Raw genomic sequence first — 19095 nt, forward strand, 5'->3', positions numbered from 1 at the left:
CTTCAGTTCTACATAGATGCTTCAACTGTGCTGCAAAGAAATTTAACCAATGTCTGTGTGTGCAACATTGTCCATTTTAAACTATCTATATGTATACATAAAATTCCTACTGCGAGTTAAGCTACGTAGCACTCCATAACTCTTCCTTTTATTAAGGGCAATTTTTCAAACAATCAACATTATTCATTTTCTGTCTGATGACTTCATGCCCGCAATTCTTGGTTTGGCTCGATCACAATTGTGCAGCCCTTATTTTGGAGGAATCAAAAAACATCAACCAAAATATATTTTGGAACTGCTTCTCGGTGATATTGCCTTCCCTCAACTGCCACAGCTTGAGATGAGTCATATAGCAAGTCTCGCGCATACCTAGGGCCTACCCTTGAAGAAACTGGTCCGGCTGTGAAATGCTCAGTTTTTTCTCAAATAAATTTTTTGGTTTGAGTTTTCTCACTTCTCGAGTCCCTTCACAATCAAGCCGACCCATTGTTCCCCTTAGTCCTTAATTTTGTTATATTATGAAATAAATTAAAAAAATAATAATGAAAATAAAAATACTAATAACTGTTGCGCAAAAAACACAGTCCCACACACGTACTTGAACGCAATATTGCTTTTATTTTGTTTTAGAACCTAAGGCATTACAAAAGATAGCAGTACAATAAAAACGTTGAAAAAAAAAAACAAAAAAAAAATTTGATGTAGCGGTACTCGAACCTGCGCCACTTAGTTGTGCTCGCGTACGTGAACTGAATGCGTTAGCTTGCTAAACTATTCGCGCTGAACGTAGATTGGAGTTTAAGTTATGTATATAAATTTGCTTTTTACACGCTATGTGTTGGCATATTTATGTACGATATGCGATCGTATCTATTGTTGTGTGCATATGTTTTGGGATTGTATATACGTCACATGCTTTTCGCATGTCTTTCAACTATAGATTGCTGCCCCACTGCGGATGAAAACAAGTATTTTTACACCCACACACAAGCTTGAGCAGTTGAAGGTTGTTTCCCGGGGCTCTCTTGCGATTGAGTCGGCCACCACAGGGAATTAGAGTGATACGCCATTAATCCCTGCATCTAGCTGTATTCCACTTAGTAGCTCTATCGCTTGATGACAAATCGAGCGCGGGGCGCGACGCTATTGCGCACGACCATGCCTCGCGTAGCGGCGACATCAGGTGATTGCGCCGGCCGGCTTGCTTCGATTTGCTTCAGAACAAGGAAATGTCATACCTTGAAAGATTGCGTACTGCACTATGTCAAAATGTTACTGCTTTGTAGCCATCCTATGATTCATTGAGAATTGATAACTCTGATATCACTACTGTAGAGCTTTGCGTCGGCGACACGCACCGAACGTGAAACCGCACTACGTCTGTCGTGGAAGCAGTAGGAGGCTGTCGTCTGCTAGAACAAAAACAAAACAAAGACCTGCGAAAATATTCATAAGTTGTAACTTGTTTTTTGAATAACCGTTTATCACTTTTAAAGTTATTTTGCCAGATAACATACGTTTTTTTTTCAGTTTACAGCAGCGACAGATGTTTTCTTTTCTCACACAGCTATCCAAGTCAAATCCATTCACAGCTAAAGCCACATGTTGTTTGTCTTCTTTGTTTCTGTGGGCATGCCGTTTCGATGCGTGTCTCATGTGTTCGCGCTGCTACACACGAGAGCACGAAATGTTAAATTTACGCAAGGAAGCGCCGTTCCTCGTTCGTGTGATGTGCTAAGATTGCGCCCCATTCCCGCGGTTGTCCGAGTGCGGATCAAGTGCGAGTCGTCCAAGGAATCGGCGGGTTGGGCGGGCGCTCGAAGGACTCCGAGGTGACGGCTGACGCCTGTGGTCGCTTCCCTCAGGACAGTGTGAAAGAAACTAAAGGTAAGGGGGACACTTTTTAATGTAGACCAAGTATGCCACTCAGTGCAAGTGTGTGTTGCTGCACTCGAACCAGGCGTCGTGAAACGGCAACCTTACGCGCCTTTGCGAGTGCGGTTACCGATTCGCTTTGACAACGCTAACGCCAGCAGAGCCATGGCGCATCGGCGCGGCCTTACTGGAGCTAATTCGAGACAACTGCGGCAACATGCATGTGTATGGTGATCGATTTTTGCATATGTGCAATGTAGTGAGGAAGACGCACACGGCGCTTGCTACGTTGTTGATTAAACGAAGCTTGCAGTGCCATTTCATGCAAAGCAGCATTTTGTTTACGTTCGCGGGCGATACAATTTGTAACTTGGCTCGATTCACCTAGCCAACCACCTAAGTGGGTTGATTAGCATACGTTCACGGTAGAGCGTTATTATGCCCCTAAACAGTGGCGTGTGCTTGTTGAAAGATATAATGTGTGTGCCTAGTGTAGAGAGAGAGAGAGGTGTTCGTGCAATCTGCATGTGTACCTGCAAGACGCCTTTGCTTGTAACTAATAATGTACCGGCCAGCACCTACATTGTACGCCTGACTTTGAAGAAAACTTGCATGCACAATGTGAGATTTTGTAATCTGCCAGAGTTGCTTTTTATAAAATAATACACTGCCAGCATGTTCAAATTATGTTTCGCTGCTGTGTGGCAGGGGTGCGGTTATCACGCTGTTGTGTAGTTGCTGATGCAAGCACTTATAGTTTTGATGCATTAATATTTCTCATCCAACTCATCAGGTGTTTGGCTGTTTGAGCACAAACAAGGCAAAGAGAGAAGGAAGACGGGTAATGACAGGACCAGTGCCGACTTTTGTTTGCAGGAGAATACCCATGTTGGTGTATTTATTGTGACAGCCTTTCTGTGTTGCTTTTTTGCCCAATTTATGCAACAACACAGTTGTCAGCAATATGAGAGAGAGCACTGAAATTAGCTTTTAAAGATCATGGTGACTAAATGCCTAGTAACTCACAGCACAAAGTAACAACAAAAGACATCAGTATGATCAATGTGGATGAGTACAGTCTTGCATCTAAAAAATATATTGTGCAAAATGTTGCCTAAGTAAGAAACCTCTCTATGTTTGCAAATAGTGTGACGTCACTTCGAGCACCGTGCCAGCCATTCCCTCCCTCTGTGCAAGGGCTGGTTGGCAAGGAAGTTGTTTGTGACGTTCCTGATAGACCACCGAGATGTATGCGATTCTAAACCTGTAGCCTAATATATACGTAATCTTTTGTGCAGTTACATCGCTGCATCTAACACCTACAACTTTTTTGCATATTTACATTGCTCCCTTAGGACCTAACACACAAACTTGTTGTTTGCATTGTCACTTCATGAATATCGAGCGGTAAACGTACTGAGTATATGTGAAACAAGAATCTCTGCTTATTACAGGAAGAAATATGAGGCCTTCGATAAAACGAGTTATACCTTTATTGAGCTTGCGTACTCGTCGGGGCGATTCATACATGCAGCTTCAGCAAATGGTATCTTCCAGCCCGGTGACCTTGCAATTTTTTTCTGCACACAGCGCAAACACCGAGATGTACCCACTCGCAGATGGTCACGTCAAGTGCATATTTACCTTGACTAAAATGTCGAATCAAGTTTTTTCATCGACCGGTCCCTGCCATGAGTGCTAGTCTTCGTAAACAAGACACATTGTTATTGACACTGCACACACCACACTCAGTATTCTCAGTTGAACCGATATTCTCAATACCTTTCAATGCACACTACATGCCGCAATCAACAGTGCACATTTTTGAAGACTATGCCGCTGTTGCTCGCACAGGCCACCACGTGTGTTCACTTCTTCAAGATAAACAGACAGCGTGGCAAATATTTTACCACACAGTTTACCACACAGCTGGATGTTTGCTGACACATACTACAGCTAATGTCGACATTGTAACGTGAAGTGTAAGCTTTGAAAAATTAAAACTTGCCCCAAACACCGCACGACTGTACCGGGCTGAGCCACCAGCGGGAGTGTTTTTCCAGCCACACCTTTTACATGTGCCAGTGACATCATGCTGTGACGTACCTCGTTAGGGGCCTATCGCTGCATACTTTATGTGAATGAGGGTCCTGTTAATAAAAGCAGACATTGTTGATTTCGTAACTTGTTCATGCCCAACTGGACCTTCATTTGCACAAGTTGTCTGACTGATATTCAGGCGAACTTTTGTGTAATAAATTACACAGTTGGCAGTCTGTGCTTGCCCCATACTGTTGTTACTGGTGTTTCTTGTTGTTACTTTGCACTGCTCATTACTACTCAACTACACAAACTAGCCTATCTTGCCGCTGTTTTGGACAAGAAGCAGCAGGCAAGTGCGATAGTGTTCATAACTCTAAATTCTCGAGCAAAATTTATCGTTTCATATTCAGTTAGTTGCATTCATATCAGTACATTATAAGAAATCATTGATTAAACATGAATCCGTGTTCCTTTACATAATGCTCACAACTTTTATATCAAATTGAATGGTGTTTATAAAAAGCATGGGTTTTAGCTAAACTTCATGCTCTTTTCTCGAAGAGCTGACAAAACGCTATTGCATGCTTACTTGCCATGAATTGGACTGTGTTCTAAATACATTGCAATTCTTCACCGGACTGCCAGCACACTTCACATTGGGGGAACATTTAATAACCATGGATTGATTAATTAAGAACGGAAAGAAAGAAGCGGTAGGCCGGGATACTTGATATTGGCATCCGTTTTGCTACCCAGCGCATTATCATGCAAACTTCCTATAGAGTGGTTATGCGTCTTGCATGTGTGTCTGTAAACCAAGAACTTTGGGTAGAACTATATTTATCTTACAAATGGTTGCAGGACTGTGGAGGCTGTAGGGCTGCTTAGGAATGGTGGAATCCCTGGACATGTGTTCAACCTTGCTGCATCAGCTCCTTGATGTTTTCACGACATCTTTACAGATGTGTTGGGTGAGTAAAGCAAGCAGGTTTCAACACAAGGAAAAGTATAATATGGCAGCACCTCTTGTGCGTGCCTTACATCCCAAGTATATCAAATATTTATCTTGCCTTGTGGCCTGTAATTTTTAAAGAGACACTTCTTTTTGCTTTATATTTGAGTCTTGATGCTTCGACAGCAATGTATTTGTGTTTGACAGCAAGCGTTCTTGAACAAATAACTGATCTCAATAATGACAAAACACCCTTCATACTTGGTCCTTAGCATAAGCTAGCACTTATCTGTAGCAGATTCAATTATTCCTTTTTTGCTGGGATGATAATGGGCAAGTAGCAAAGGCAAGTTCAGATTGGAGTGGTCGGTGACGTCTGTTTAGGCTCTGCCATATTGCTTTGCAACCAGAGTTACTTGTGGCCACATATACAATGAAGCCACATGACGTGCATTCTGAATGAGAATACCATATCACATTTCACTGCATCTTAGTATGTGCCAAACAAATGCAGATATCATTAGCTTGCCACTATAAAGGGATCCTAAACCAACACAAGGTTGAAATTTAGTCGTGGTGTTGCAGCTGTGTATGACTCTACAATGGATACATAGCCGTGATAATTTGTCTATATGTTGTCGCAATAGTAATGTTACACACATTGTACGATACAAAAGAGGTCCTCGCTTATTTCGCTTTTTTTCGCTATGCTTCTTTCTTGTCTCTTCTTGCCATGTGCTCCTCCTCACTGTACAAGGAGCAAGAGCAGTGGGCATACAAACACGTATTTAAAAAAAAATGTTGTAAGGTGAGCACTGAGAAGCTGAACACTTCCAAAAGGCTCAAAGAGGTAAAGGTATTGTTTCTTGCTACTTTTTGGGCACCCATAGCTCATTGTGCTGCTGCAGTTAAAAAATAAGTTAAATGTTAAAAATCAATTGGAGATGGTTTGGCACCCATAATTGCAGTTACATACAGAACTAGGTTTCAATGCGTAAGCAAAATCTGTTCACTCTAAATCAATCCTAATTATATCTGAAATTCAGGAAATATTCACAGAAAAGCTCAGGAAAAGGCTAAGTGGTTGCCCCTTGAATGTGAAGGAGATACCCTTCTTCTAAAAGGTCGATAGACAGTCTAGTAGTCTCGATATTACATGCAGTATAAAATATTCTGGTGTGGTGCTTTTCATGCATGTTATAATGAGAGGGGTTTTTAATAGAACTGTTGTCACTTTGCCCTGCATTGCTGAAATTGTTCACATAGTTATAATACATGAATCACTTTATGCTTTTTGATTTTATGCAAATGGTTCGCTTACCCAGTCGGTTTAACTTGATTTGGATAAAATCATAAATGCTCTAAATTTTTTTTTACTATACAGCAGGTTTATTTTTTAAATACGCGACCATTGATGTGAACGCAGTTGGTGGCGTGCTTGATTAATCCTTCACTATCACCACTCTAACTACACCTGCTACAGTGCATAGTGTGACAAAAGTAATGGTACTTAACATTACTGGCAGCATACACTTTTATGTCTCAAAATAGGTTAAAAAGCCTGGTAAAAATGTGTGTACGTTTTTTTTCGCTCCAACTAAATATTCTGGTCTACTCAAAGTAGCTTCCACTCTTTTAAGTTCCTCAAACTTTTAGGTGTTCAAAAGAAGTATCAATGCCATATACTTTCTTTGTCAGCCTACTCACCACTCTAATAATGAGAATTATCCGACAACATTACCCAGTAAAATAAAGGGATGTTATAAAAAGTAATGTCAATTCAATTGTCAAAAAACGTTGCCAAGTTACGTTTTTGTTCACTTTTCTTTTCACAATTTTGTTAAAGTTACTTTTGATAACATCCCCTATAGTTTGTTTGGCATCATTTTCTGCTAGTTCTCATTATAATGTGTTCAACAAAGACAACAAACCCTTAAATTTATAGTTCTTTCCTTTACTCATGAATCTGAAACAGTGAATCTCAGTAATCTTAGCGGTGTGTGACTTGTTTTTTTTTTATCAGTTGTGCATGTGTTCAAGTACATGCATTTAGGTGGGAGGGCGAACTATTGCCTCCTCCTGTGACTAGCAGATTTTCTGAGAACGGACAGATGCATAATGCTGCCAAAGAAGTATAGGGATATTGGAAGTAATCGTAACGTAATTGCAATCGTAATGTAATTGCCAGTAGGCAAAAAAAGGTGTCCCACACTCGCCATAATGGTAACAGGCAGCGCTGACTGACTCTTCCATGTATAAATGCACATATATACCGTACAAAATGGAAGAGGGATAGCCGCCATGGTAGCTCAGTTGATAGAGCATCGGACATGTTATTCGAAGTTCGCAGGCTCGGTCCGTGTACAGGGCAGGTTATCTCTTTTTTTTCCTGCCCCGCCACGGTGGTCTAGTGGCTAAGGTACTCGGCTGCTGACCCGCAGGTCGTAGGTTCGAATCCCGGCTGTGGCGGCTGCATTTCCGATGGAGGCGGAAATGTTGTAGGCCCGTGTACTCAGATTTGGGTGCACGCTAAAGAACCCCAGGTGGTCAAAATTTCCGGAGCCCTCCACTACGGCGTCTCTCATAATCATATGGTGGTTTTGGGACGTTCAACCCCACAAATCAATCAATATCTTTTTTTTTCTTCTACTTTTCTTTCTTCACAATTACAACACTTCTATTCTTCTTGAAGATTTTCTGGTGTAAAAAAGGTACCTTATAATCTGAAGAGGCAAACAGAATGTGCCAGTGTACGAGTTAGCTCTTGTAGTGGTTACAAGTAAGATATGTTTTGAAGAATAAATCATTCTGCCACTTGCCTAAAGATTGGTACAGGACATGGCGCTGGATGCACTTTGTTATTTTTGAATCAAGCTATCTTGTATTCTATTATAAATTACATGGGACACACATGACGGTATCACACACTTTAACGCCACAAAGATTATACAGCGAACAATGTTATAAATGCAAAATTGCATAAGGATAAGGTGAAAACTGCACCCTCAACGAGAATGTACAGAAAGCACAGGGTGCAGGCGTCATTCCTTCTGCCCGTGCTTTTCAAGTGCGAGCTGTTTTCACCTCGTTCTGACCAACTAACTAGATTGAGATGTGTTGTTATAGTGGAAGAGGATGCTCCACGGGAAACTAGGTTTGTCTCAAAGTCTGTGTGTGTCTTTCAACCTATATGGTGCCCGGTTCAAGAGTTCATGCAGACCAGATCGTGTAAAACAGGACCGTGTAAAATGGACCGTGTAAATAAAATAAAATGGACCATGTAAATAAACAGGATCGTGTAAAATGTCGTTTTCGTGTGCAACTGTAGTTGTGGTTGTGCTGAACGACCTTTCTTTATATACACTACATAACAAACTTGCTTCTTTAGACTTGAGTGCATCTTCGGATCGATTGTAAATGTTTGCATATGCGAGGCCTTAAGTTTTATAAGAAATTCCTCAGTGTGCCACGAGGAAATGTGGGTTCAGCGAAAATTTGTATATCATTATATACAACTCTTAAAGCCTCGTCTACAACTTTATGCAGGTTGACCTTGAGCAGAAAACGAGGAGCGGCAGCAGCCCCCAGAAAAGAGCAAGCACCCTCCAAGCTCCCGAAGCTCTCTTCGACAGGAACAGCAAGGTCACTGTGTGGCATTGAAAACCATTGCAAGGAGTGCCTTATCAGTACACTGTGCTGCTCTTTCATCGCAGAAGACAAAGTTGACCACTCCAGAGGAACTTCACGCTGTGTATTGTGAGTGCTTCAGTGGTTTTGTTTTTGTACAGCCAGCAGTTAAGAAATCATCTGTCAGATTCAGCCAGGATGGCTAGAGGGAGTCGGGCAGGCATGTTTGGACATTTGTCTAGCCAAGTAGTGCCAATTTTCGCACTGGTCCTGTTGGAGTTACTGCCACAATCACAGAAGCTACGTCACCTCTCTAAATGTACAGATGTGTCGGGGAAGATTAGCTGCATTAGGTTTTTCTATAACTGATAGCTGCCAACATTCTTCATTATACAGGAGTTTTGTTCCTCACTTATGGGTGTAAACCCCTCTACAGAAAAAATGCCCGCTTCGTCTACTTCCAGAAGACTCCAAGGCCCTACTTGTAGGTTTTTTCGGCTTGTATCATAAGCGCCTCGTTTGGGGTACATGAACATTTTATAAACATGTACAGCGAAAATTTTGGGTGGCTGGTCGTTTTGTCGTTATCTTGTTCCTCGCAGTATTCTTAAGCATGTTGTGCATTACGTTGTCAATCTGGTTCATGTGCATAGAAGACATTACGAAGTTTCAGGCTACAATATAAAAAGCCTGGAAGCAAGCTATCAATAATTTTTTAACAGAGTTGCTTAATCTGATACATGATACATCACTCAACTTTCGTGCGTATTCATCAATGTAAGCTCGTCTTAGTGTTATGCAAAATGAAGATGTGAGTCGACAGATGGAAACATCTAGTGGGGTAATCAGGGTGAACAGTAGAAGTGCTTCAGACAGGCTGGCCGATGTTGCGATAGGAGGACCTATTTTTTAGAAGTCACCTTGTCATCCTTGGCGTGTTAGTTTAAATGGGGTCAGTAATGACATCATCTATTGGTATAGGCGTGTGTGCCTGTTGGAAATGTTTGTCTGAAAAAAAAAACCTATAACGCAGAAGAGTGCAGCCCTTGCTTCTTTTCAAGTTAGGTTGTGCTGATACAAAGTGTTCTCCTGTTGGAGGTTGGGGGTAAGGGAAGCAAAAAAAAGATAAATGATAGAAAAGAAGAAAAAAGAAGAAAGAAAAGGGGAATGCAAAGTAAAAGTAGTGCTACACTGCTCCTACTTTGCATCCCCCCTTTTCTTCTTTTTTTTCTCTTGTTTTCTTTTTTCACCTTTTTTGTTACATTTGCATTGTCCCATCTAGTGCATGAATCAATGACACAAGGCTTTGCTATAGCAAAGATGCCTATGTGGTGTTGGATTGAACAGTGCATTGTACTTCATTTAGTTAATTACAGACTGATCAGTCTTGCAATAAGTGCTTCCTATCTATCACCACACATGTTTAATTGAAAAGTTTGTGCTTGGCTCTTAGTATGCTGGTATATAGCTTGTGTCTTGGACTACTCAAAATAAATGTTATTTTGCTGCTGTTTATGGTAATGAATTTATCCAACATGAAAATATCTTGCCTTGTGAACTTTGTCGGACCTGTCTTTCTTTTTCTTTCCTATGCAGGCATTGTATGTGAGGGAGGCAGTAACAGAGAGGTGATAGCTTGAGCTTCGGAAGAATAAATGCTGGCAGTGAGGCAATTACGCATCAAACATCCCAGCCATTTTGCCAACCGTCCTAAATGTGTTTTGAAAAAAAAAATATTGTGCTCGTTTACTGTATTTTTCCGAAAACAGCAAAATGCCAAAGTATATCGCAGAGAACAAAATATTAGGCCACGTTGGTGCCTTCTGGACTTCCCAGGATGTCGTCTGGGTGTTGTTTGTAAAAAGTAAAGTGTTTCAAAAATACTGCCTCTTCTACACCAAATTCGGTCTTGGTATTAAGTAAAGGTGCTTGTGTGTAGTGCATGAAGCTCAGTAATATTAGTGCAATTTTTTCACCACATCAAAAGCAAGGAAGCAGTTCTCTTTATATGGCAAGTTATATGATTACACTTTGTCTTAAAGTAGAAATGAATTTTTGAAGTTTTCTTATGATGGCTGTTTTCTGCACTTGATGTACGACAGCTTCCGTTCCCAAGTTCCCCATGGCCCTCAATAGGAGACTTCAAAAATAATTTTCCTCATTTAAACAAAATTTGTAATAATAACACTTGCCATGTAACAAGAACTGTTTATTTGCTTTCAACTTACATATAAAAGTAATTTTCAATTAGACAAACACACAGCTCAAATTGCATCTCAATGTGGACAAAAACGATTATATAGTGATATTTGTAATCTGGACCTAACATTATTTTTTTCGTAAAATATAACTTCTGTGCAGTATTTGTGGCTCAAATATTCATACAAAATGCAGTATTGCCATACAAGAAATGCAAACAATAAACAGTTTGGCGGAATTCTTCAAAGCCTATGTAGCAGAAAAATTGCACTAATGTTACTTGACTTCAAATACTTTAAGAAGCATCTTTACTTAATATGTAGATCAAATTTGATGTGGCAAGAAAAAGCGGTACTTTGAAATTTTTCTCACAAATAACACCCGCACGACATTCTGCGAAATTCTGAAGGTACCCACGTGACCACTACTCTTTTCTCTTCAAAACATTTCTGCAAATAACTAATTTCAGAAGAGTAAATTACCATCATTTTTTAAACTATACATCTGTGATGGTCGCCAGGCAGTATGGTTTGTATGTTTGGTGTAGAATAGCCCAGTGCAAAAAACAACAAATGGCTGAGCATCCTTTGACGCTCGGGCGATTTCGAAAGCATTTGTTTGTTAGCAGCAATTCAGTTAAGCCCGTGTCTTTATGCTTAGGCCCAGAAACAAAACACAAGTAACTAAAGTAGTCCTAAGAGTCATGTAGTCTCACTGTTCCAAGGCTTGTGGAGCCTAATTTAGTGCAAGCTTCACCATTTTTTTAAAATTCAGATTCAACCAACAGGTTTAGGAGGCACAGTGCATTTTCTGCTAACTTGTTTCACACCAGTTACTTAGATAAAAAGCGGAAAGTAGAGGTAAAAATACCATTTTAAAGGCATTGTAGGTAATAACAAAAAGGACTGCTTTCTTTTTTTGTGTGGTGCTTTGCCTGAACGCTGTGCTTTTTGTGGTATAGTTCATTGTCTAGTGAACATAGGCCTTAAAAAGTAACATTAGCCATGTGTAAGTCGATTTCTTGGTTATAGTCATAGGAGCCATATAAATAATTATGACTTCAAACTTGATTGTTTTTTGAAGATTTTTTTCTTTGCATAATGATATTTGAGAGTCTTAGTCAATTTTGTTATAAGAAAACGTGATGTCATAATAGGGTCACTTTTTGTAGTCGTTCAGTTCTACCTTACCTTTTACATTCCTAATAGAGCAGTTATTTTCAATATCGGTATTTAAAATGGAATGAGCATGCTGTATGTAGTAAGGTGTAAGCACTTACAGATAGCACATGCACCCAACTTTTCTGTTGGCAGTTTATTTCTGTTATTCTTGATTTATATGTGGGGTTTCACGTCCGAAAACCACTATATGATTATGAGAGACGCCGTAGTAGAGGGCACTGGAAACTTCGACCACTTGGGGTTCTTTAACGTACACCCAAATCTGAGCACACGTGCCTACAGCATTTCTGCCTCCATCGGAAATGGAGCCGGGGTTTGATACCGCGACATGCGGGTCAGCAGCCGAATTACTGTTACTCTTGCTCCCCTATATGTGTGCAGTTCGGTTATAGTTATCTGGCTTGCACAGATTTTTAATGGCACCTGCCTGGTCCTGCTTGCTTTCATGGTGATTTTAACCTTCATAAGTTGCATAGGTTTAACTCTCAAAATTGTTCAAGATGCCAATTTTGTGCACAAACTGTATAGTATAAAGGCAGCAGATGTACATGCACACATTATTAAATGAACATTGAGAGCTTTCACTTGCAGTTCCTGAAGTTTTACTGTGCAGGAAGCGTTTAAATCATAATTTCATAAGGACATAATAATCGATCATCTCTACCATTGAAAATCGTGACAACCTAGTTATTTTCACTGTGATAAGCATGCTGTTTTTTTTTGATGTGGCAGAACTAATTTATACACTCATTCCTTCTATTATTCACATATGCATAACATGAAGGATTGTGTGCCTTAAATTTTCAGTTTCATTCTATGTGTTATATTTCTTGTGCATGTAAACTATTGTGCTAACATGTGTCTCTGACATTATTTGTGCCAATTATTTTCATTTCCAGGTGCCTATGAAGGAAGGACACATAAGTTCTATCGCAGTGACCTTCGAAATTTACAGTGGTGCCGGAGCCTCAAGCAGCATTTCGCCGATCTCCACAAGGCATTCATGAGATAAACACAGCGCCACACTTTCACAGTGCTATGATTATTATTTATGTTTAAACATTTTGTTCTAAAATTGCTGTTACATTGTACCACCATCCTGTGGCTTAGGTGGACCTCGTGATATTGCGGTGCAGTCACCTCATTTGTGTACGATCAAACTGCAATGTCACGATTCACAGCTGGAGCATACAGACAAATAAAAAAACATATTGATTGTAGCAGGGCTGATGTGTATATTAATGCTTCTCTATTGATAATAATAACTTTATAAGTTCTGTAAGTCTTGCATAGAACACTGCATTGATGTGTTACAATGTAACCACCATTCATGATCGCTAGCATGTTAATTTAGTAGTTTTGTAATGTATTTTATTTAAAAGGTAATTTTGCTTCTGCATCACGACAATTAGTAAGATGCCGATGATTCAATCCCTCATCATGCACATTTAAGAAATATTGTGATTTGTACACAGTATTGCATGTACTCAAGATGTGGACGTCTATTCAATTTACACATTATATTGCTTTGCACTAGATTCAGACGTAACATGCACACATTTCAGTAATTTCCGCATGATACGTCTTTCCATAAGATGCGGAGTCCGCATCATACGTCTTATGCGGAGCCCGCATCATATGTCTTATGCGGAGTCCGCATCATACGTCTTCCTTATTCCAATAATTCCGTATGTGAGGTCTCCGCATCTTACGGAACGTTTCAGTATGGATCAGTTACGTCATCCTGCACATCACAGCCTAGCACGCCTACCTTTAGCAGCGCTGTTAGTGACACAATATCTGCGTTATACCCGCACATGACTGCCCTTTGGCGCTCCGGCTGCGACGTCATTCATTATTTTGCAGCCATTATTTTGCAACCTTAAGCTAGTGCGTGGGCTCACTGACATATGCCAGTGAGCCCACGCACTAGTTTATAATTACAGCTTCTACGTATGGAGAGCAAGGTTTATACAAACGCCCTAACAACACACAAATTTCTAATAACAGCACCGGTACCGGACCTGTGAGAGAATTCACGTCTGCCGGGCTGATGCAGCCGTTCAGGCACAAGAACAGAAGCGGGTCGCGAAGCGCAAGCAGCAACTGGGCACCGAGTATCCGGCCGCTATTTCAGTCGCATCAAGGTGACTACGGTGGGCCCAGGAAGCGGCACTGTGACAAGAGTAGCGTCAATTGTGCAATGGCGGGAACTCGTTCATCGGGGCCAACGCCCGCTTTCGGCGGGAATTACTTCGGCAGTCTGCAAGCTCATGTGGCTGCACTTTTCATCTTTGCTAGTTAGCCATCTGTGCGGAGTACTTGTGTGGTGGTTTTTTTCGAATGATAGAAAATATTTGGTTTTCATTTCTTGTCCGCACCCAAACTAGTCGGATTTCAACCATACTGAGTTTTTGATATTTGCAGTGATAGGTTTTTGATCGCCACAAGGATTATTCAAAACACGTGTTCCAGCGATACTGGACGCATGCGATATTCTTTGTTGGGCGCCATTGCGACATCGTGAGATGACGTGTCTATTCGAGCTGACCACGAAGAGATCGAGCCGGAGCGGTTGGCGGACTTTTGGACCGTGAAAACGCGGTCATTGCTTTTTTTTATGCAACACCCAATGAGCAGCATGCATCAATGTAGTGTAAAACTAACGAGAACTTAATACCGAAGTTCTACGAGCCTGACAACTCGTCCGGACGCCAGATGCACCACAAGGCATCCGGATTAGCTGCCCGAATGAGTAAGCACATTAGTAAGTGCACAGTATTGGTCACCCGCTTTGAAAAAGTGAACATTCTCCATAAGAGTGACGAGGAGATGCCAAGTATCATTTTTGACGCGTGTCACGTGAAGCGATTGGATAACAAGTGCTTTAGCGCCCCATCTTTTCACTCTTACTTTTATGATATCAAGAATAGTAATTAAGAGTCAACGTTCCAAAACACCATATGATTATGAGAAACGTCGTAGTGAAGGGTCTGGAAGTTTTGACGCTTTCGGGATCTTTAACGCGTACCTAAATCTAACTCCACGCACCTCAAGCAATTTCGCCTCAAATGAAATCACGACTGGGCTTCGGCCACGTGACCTGGGGGTCAGCAGCTAAAAGCCTTATCCACTAGAAAAATTTGCCGGGGTCTCCCGTTGATGCAGTGTTGCATCTTTTACAGTTTTCGGGTCTTAGCGCAAGCGAACCTAAAGTGCGAAGTCAAAGTAGCAAGTACAGCCTGGTGCCTTTTTCAAACGACAATGCTTACTGTGCAATTCTTGCTTTTAATCATCGATATAATTCAGACCGCCTCAAGCAGAAACGTACACAACACCTGTTCGCTGGGCCGGCTCTTCATTTTCTGTCTTTTGTTTTCCTTCTCTACTTCGAGCCAGCACCTCTGAAAGGTGCACTTCTGAAAAAAGAAACAGATTACGGCAACTCAAAAGTCTCTACGGACGCAATTCTACATCCAAGACACATGCACGCCAACATTATTTTACCTCATTTTGTCTGCGAGCGAGCAGAATTGTAGAACCGCGTTCACCTGATGTTCTCGCCCAGTTGTTTGGTTTATTTGACGGAGTTGGTGTACCCACACCCCTTCACCGATGGTGGAGTGTGATGGTGCCGGTGGTCGTAATGTCGCTTTTGCGACTAATGTGCATGCACGACTTGGGCGCCAATATCCAGGGCATCTGATAGTCGCAACCCTGTAACTGAGCTGCCGTGAAGGCCTAGAAGCCATCCTGGGAACGTTGTGCCTGCGAGTCTAGAATTCACTCTTCTGCTTCGATGGCCCAATAAACGTCTTCTGGTGGTCTGGGTTTCGCCACTGCGTCATTGCCCGAAGAAAGGGGCCCGTTCGCTGGACCGGCTGTTCAATTTCTGCCCTCTTCCTCCTCCTTGCTGCGGCTCCGGAGCCCGTCGCCACTCTCAGTCATTCGCAGCGTGCGAGCGCTTAGCGTGCATGAACTTATCCCTGCTTGAGCCCCGAGCCAAGCGACTACACTTATACTGCAGTTAAATATCTTATAAATAGAAATTGTGATCATATTCAACCGTCTTCTCTCCCGCAACTTCCCGCACTAGAGCTTTGAATGCCCGTGTAAATACAGAGCGAGCGCAAATTCCTCGTTTGCACGCGAGTTTCTAACTCTCGAGTTTGGACATTCGTATTAATTAGTGTGGTTCACTGCTAACTAGTAAACACTATAGCAGCAGCAGCCAAGTTAAAAGCCTAGCAGCAGCTGATTTCAAATCTAGCAGCAACGAGTTAGAGCCGTTTGAATAGACGAGCTTCGCTGTTTCGATACCTTGCGCAGTCGATGCTACGCTTCACCAATTTTTTAACTCCGCGTTTGTTTCAACTCAGCAAACTACAAGAGTGTACTCTGCCCCCGTTTGCTTCTTATATTGTCATCACGAGCAGCCTCAGTTTAATATATCTCGCACCGTCCAGAATAGTTGCGCCTAGAGTGCACAATGTCGGACAGTGTACGCGTGCTTTGTCGTCGGCTTGGCTCTCCGAACAGGTGCGCCCTCAACGCTCAATCCAGGTGCGCCAGTTTGTACGGAGTGAGAAGCAATAACTCATCATTGCGATAGAACCAGTGAAGAGAGATATAAGTGAGGCATCGTACATTTTATATCCGCTAGAATCTCGCGTAGACATGCTAAGCAGTGAAGGTTAGGGAAAGGTTAGGAAAAGGTGGGCTTCCGACTACCTTGTGGTTGTTCAGCTGAAAAATATTTTTTCCTTTAAAACAAGAACTATTCTTTTGAAACTTTCTGGTCATGCTACTGACAAAAGTTCCCATGCAACAATTTAAAAGCGATATTTTTTTTACTTGGATCGTGACATTGCGAAAATGAAGCCCTATTGTGAGTCAAAATGCTGCTTATCCCAACTTTACCCATACAACTCTGCACATACTTCGCCAAGCAAAGAGGGCATTTGAGAGGAACGTATTTTGATACAGCCTTAATTCCTGCTACTCAATTATTATGCTCAAATCAGTCATGTAGGACTGAGTTAATGTTTTTTTCCAAGTCGAAGGCCGCAACGCATTCTCTAGGTCCACCTGTAGTTAGCCAGAGGCCAGTATAGGTGCGGGGTCAAAGTTCCAACGATCTGACACTTTGTGGAACAGAAACCAAGTCTAAAGTCAGTTTACAAACCAATGCATTATATCAGGGTATTATAAAGAGAGTAATGAGTTATCTCTGGGAGTTGGTTGATACTGCCTTTATAGGAAAGGAGCAAAAGCTTTATCTCACGAGCAGTTTCATATCTGAAACACGTAGATAACCTTTGCGACAAGAAATAAATGGCATACCTGCGCAGAGACGACCACAAAAAGTTATCCTCATTGGATTCATTCTTGCTTGGCGAACTTGACAATTATGAGTGCTGATGAGTAGTGCGGCTATTGCCCCGCATTCGATGCAAAAGAGCAAGGTGCCTGAGCGGTGCACTGGCCCGACTAATACAAAAAGATTTATTGGTTGTGTTTTTCTCCCAATAACAAAATTTAAGCTTTTTTTCATATTCACAATCGCTTCAGTCACGCTGCAAAACTGCCTAGTCTTCTTGAACACTGCTTTTGTCATCATAAAAATACGGTACGTCGTCATTTTAACGTTACCACACGTGGACGTAAGCAACAATAAAACCTAACTTTTTGTTCAGACATGGTGCTCATACAAGTACAATGGCCCACGGGATAACTGTTTATACAAGAATTAGTTGGGTACGGTGCTATTTCACGACTTTGGCTTCGTGTTTCGCGTACTTTCGCAGTTATTATCGCATCTGATGAGATCATATTTATGCAGCCCTAATTCTTACTGCGATAAAGCTATTTAGATGTCTTTTATACCTTGATGAATTACAGGAATCAATCTGAACAGCGCAGCCATTATTGGAGTAAAATAGGCTGAGCATTTTTTATTCCGAGGAATTGAAAAGAATGGAAGTGGGGCATGTTCTAGTTCCCCGAAATTGAATTGAAATGTAATGAAGCGCCTATTCCGCAATTCTAGTAGCTTAGAAGGTGAGTGCAGAAGCCACGTTTCTGCTGTAGTGCCGTGTGCTCAGACGTGGGGGCACGTTAAGGTGGTGCAAATTTGTGGAGCCCTCCACTATGGCGTCTCCATAATAATATGGTGATTTCGTAAAGTTAAACCCCACATATCAAACTCCTCTTCTGCCTGCTGCATGACAAAAAAACGTGATAATTTTACAGCAGGCAGAAAAACAGTGTTCCACACTTGCGGTGATGGCTACTGGCTGTGCTAACACTACCTGGATTGAATGCACGTATATATCCCATTAGGTGGACGGGTGAATGACCACAGCTGTCGCTCAGTTGCCAAAACATGTGAATTGGTATTTGAATGTTGCGAGGTCGATGCCCGCCATTACACTTCATATAGTTATATTTTCATAAACCTTACTCTGCTTACATTAGTCTGCTTGTAAACATCATGAAACGTTCTCACTTGTCATTTTTTGAGCTTGAACAGTGCTTTATTGGATCACGTGCTGCTCGTACGTATGACGCAGAATACGTATTTACACCTCATGCAGGTCCCAAAGTCCACAAAGAAAAGCTCAAGCCTTTCAGGAAGCCTAAATGTGCATGGGATGAAAGTAAGTACACTGCTTCTTCGAAGTCTTCCTACATACAATCTCTATAGTCACTTGTGTAATATATGGTTACCTCTGTATTACATAACGTCCATGAGTAATGTTTGGGTGAGAGTTTATTGTACTACTCAACCAGCATAATGGTTTTAGTGGTTAGTTCACATCTGGCTTGGGCGGGAAAGATCAGCTATTCTTTATTGAGATTTAGGGGACGTGATATGAAATGTCCGCTGTTCAAGTTACACTACAAATTAGTAGCGCCACTCGTTTACATGTTCTGGGATAGCTGCGAGCAGCTGGTATTACGGATTGCTTCAAGTTGAATGTTACTTAGACCGTAATTTACCGTTTGATTACTGGATCAATATTGTGGCTTACACATGTAACTTGGAAAGTTGGAAGGTAGCAAAACGCAATAGACAATCAGTTAATCCAACTATAGGTCTATGTTTATTAGGACAAATTTTTAAACGCTCTGTATACGACCCCTTCTTTTTCAGCAAAAGCATAACAGCTTAAGTGACGGCGTAGGTAATTTGTGTGTCCATAACTATGCCGGCTA

General features: G+C 41.5%; 1 protein-coding gene across 5 annotated transcripts in view; it reads left to right on the forward strand.

Annotated features, from left to right (window-relative positions):
* The window catches only part of LOC119178502 (uncharacterized), a 663369-nt gene that overhangs the window by 195957 nt on the left and 448317 nt on the right, over positions 1–19095 (forward strand). For all 5 annotated transcript variants that reach the window (XM_075867300.1, XM_075867622.1, XM_075867405.1 and 2 more), the window contains exon 2: positions 18474–18536. The gene's annotated coding sequence lies outside the window, so the exon portion shown is untranslated. The remainder of the gene's footprint in view (positions 1–18473; positions 18537–19095) is intronic.

Source organism: Rhipicephalus microplus, chromosome 1 (assembly GCF_043290135.1).
Source record: "Rhipicephalus microplus isolate Deutch F79 chromosome 1, USDA_Rmic, whole genome shotgun sequence".
NCBI classification, from domain to species: domain Eukaryota; kingdom Metazoa; phylum Arthropoda; class Arachnida; order Ixodida; family Ixodidae; genus Rhipicephalus; species Rhipicephalus microplus.